The sequence below is a fragment of the Olea europaea genome, chromosome 15 (assembly GCF_002742605.1).
Source record: "Olea europaea var. sylvestris chromosome 15, O_europaea_v1, whole genome shotgun sequence".
NCBI lineage: Eukaryota > Viridiplantae > Streptophyta > Magnoliopsida > Lamiales > Oleaceae > Olea > Olea europaea.
In genome coordinates this window covers 5,204,147-5,207,166 of record NC_036251.1, presented here as the reverse complement: position 1 = coordinate 5,207,166, position 3,020 = coordinate 5,204,147, and the positions used below count along the sequence as shown (strand labels likewise).

Genomic DNA, 3,020 nt, shown 5'->3' with positions numbered 1-3,020 from the left:
TCTTCATTGGGTATTCCTCAAGTCGAAAGGGTTATAAATGCTACTTTCCAATTACAAGAAAATTCTACAACTCCATGGATGTCTCCTTCTTTGACTAACAACCTTATTACCCCAAATCTGATATTTAGGGAGAGAACTTTACATGGGAATACAAGCTTTGGGACACTGATAATTCCAATCCATTTCTCATCACAGATCTGTCTATACATTCAACTGAAATTCCTTAATTAAATTAGACTCCAAACATGATTGTTCAAGCTGATATACCATCATTAGAGTCCGGACAACACCATTAATTTCTAAACCAGAATCTCAAATTCCAAAGTAAAGCATCCCTGCTAATTCTTGTGAGTTAATGTCTACACTAGGAGAAACAAAACTTAGGAAAGAAGAGAACAGCCACCTAAGCATAACTATGAATCCAACTAGACTCCAGAATCTCAAGAAATTTTACCAGGTAACACCAGCTCCAATTAGGCTCCTATTGAAATACCTAATGATGATCTTAATTTGCCAATTGCCTTGTGAAAAGGTGTGAGGTCATGCACCTCCCATCTTATCTGTAATTTTATTTCATATACTGGGCTGTCAACTGGTTATCGAGCATTTGTTAGCAATCTTGACAAAGTACAGATTCCTAATTCTATACATAAAGTACTTGTTGTACTAGAATGGAAAAGTGTAGTTTTAGAAGAAATTCGAGCATTGGAATAAAATGGGACAAGGGAAATATTTGATCTGCCAACTAGAAATGTCCAATAGGATGCAAGTGGATCTTTACTGTTAAACATAATGCAGATGGAAGTGTGAATAGATTCAAAGCTCGTTTGGTAACAAAAGGATTTACGCAGTCTTATGGAATTGACTATCAAGAAGCATTTGCTCCTGTTGCCAAACTTAATAAAGTTTGCATATTGTTGTCATTAGCCTCCAACCTAGACTAGCCATTATATCAACTAGATGTGAAGAATGCATTCCTTAATGGAGACCTAGAGGAAGAGGTTTACATTGAGATTCCCCCTTGTTTTGCGACTCAAACTACTATAAAAAAGGTTTGTAAGCTGAGACAAATTTACTAAAGCATTAAAGAGATTTGGGTACACTCAATGTCAGGCAAATCACACTATGTTTATTAAACAATCATCTATTAGAAAAAAAGGACGATTCTTATTGTGTATGTAGATGATATCATCTTGACAGGTGTCACACCCCAAATATATACAGACAACCATAATCCAACACGTATGTTCTAAGGTTATAAATACATCTATAGGCCATTTCAAAAGTTATACAAGACAGGACCCCCAAAATACAACACAATAGAGTGTAAGCTCAAACCAATAGCCCACAAAATAACCCTACAGGTCGTCATCCATGTACATTGATCTTTGGAATCCCGTAAGAGCTCCACAACTAGTCGTGCCCTCTACATAGTTCCATGCTCACCTACAATGCAAGAACTACATAAGCCAATGCTTAGTAAGCAAGAATCATGCATGTCATGAGTATGAATAACAAGGATATGTGACACCATGTCATTTACTTTAAACATCATGCTAAAGATGCATCATATTCCAATATTCATCAAAGTCGACTCAAAATTATTTCATTTGAAATCTTTCATTTCATTGGGCCCTTGACCCACCTACTATGCACCGGATAGAGCTCTGCATAATATCAATATCAATAATCAAGTGGCCAATATGAAATCAACACCGGCGAGTGGACCATCCTCTCGTGACCGCTAGAGGCCCATCCCCTAACTACCCCTATGATCACCCAAGAAGTCTCCCACCCGGCAGCGCCAATAATCATAACAAGGGCATAGTCGAGTGGTCCGCCCTCCCGTGATCACCAAAGGTCCATCCCCTGTCTACCTTTGCAATCACCCAGGAAGTATCACCCGCGATGCCAAACATATCACATAAGCATGCCCACATGCCTCGGTGCCCTAGTAGTGGTCAATAAAACATTTATAAAGAAAACTTACTTTGAAATCATGTTTCGCATGCAAAGTTTTCAACCATGATCATATGTTGTGCATGCCAACAAAAATGCTCCTGAATGACATGCTTAATGGAAGTTGATGTCAATGTATTTTGCAATCGCATACTCAATGATCATAATCATCATATAGGGTACAACGAGCTTTCTTATCAAAGTATGAAAATATCCTAACATCACTATACCACAAATGTTAGGTTCTTGCATCGTAGTTGCAAAATGGATTTTTACTTACCTTTTTGCCCTTGTGTGTGCACAAGCTCTTACGGAGATTATATCACTTTCCTTTTTCACTCAACGTCGGAAAATCACCTGTATTACCATTTAATATTAAAGACAATTCTCCATTTAATAGCCTTAACACACACAAAATCCCAAAATACTTCCATTCACATCAAAATAATTTAAACGAATTCATTATTCAAGTTACTAACTGCATTACAATCTCATCCCATAAGTCTCATTTTTCCTCGAGTCTAATTACCAACATCAACGTCATCCAATTATTGTAAAAAACCTAATACTCCTTAGAATCTATTTTCTAGGCCCAAGAGATAATTAATTTACATGTAAAGGTTGAAATCATATTAAACACATAAATGGACAGAACCTGTTTTTCAGGTTTCATCACCGTCCAACTACTTTTCCAATCCGTTTTCACCGCCTTATCCATATCCAATGACTCCCAATTCTTTACCACGTTTCTATAACATGTATGCAAAGGCAATAATGCTCTAAAGTCGTGACAAATCGAGTGTTCTCAGCATCAAAATAGTCCATTTCCACGACATCAAAATCAGGCAGTTTTCATTGTGACAGCTTTCGGTTTCCATTTTATTAGCATGTCATCAAACAGATTCCAGGCTATTAGAAGACCATTTATATCCTTATAAATCCCATATAACAACATTCATTTACATAGATACAAGTTATATCTTCAGTATTATCCAAAATCAAAGTTTAAACCATCCAAATTCATCAATCAACACATCTCTATTCCTGTTGGTTTCTTTCAG

General features: G+C 36.7%; 1 long non-coding RNA gene across 1 annotated transcript; it reads right to left on the bottom strand.

The window, feature by feature from the left end:
* Positions 1-1,145: 1,145 nt before the first annotated feature.
* LOC111410944 lies at positions 1,146-2,318 on the bottom strand. Its single transcript, XR_002705788.1, has 2 exons — positions 2,240-2,318; positions 1,146-1,446 (listed from the first exon to the last, which is right to left on the bottom strand). It is a non-coding gene; the product is annotated as an uncharacterized LOC111410944 (long non-coding RNA).
* Between the last annotated feature and the right edge of the window lie 702 nt (positions 2,319-3,020).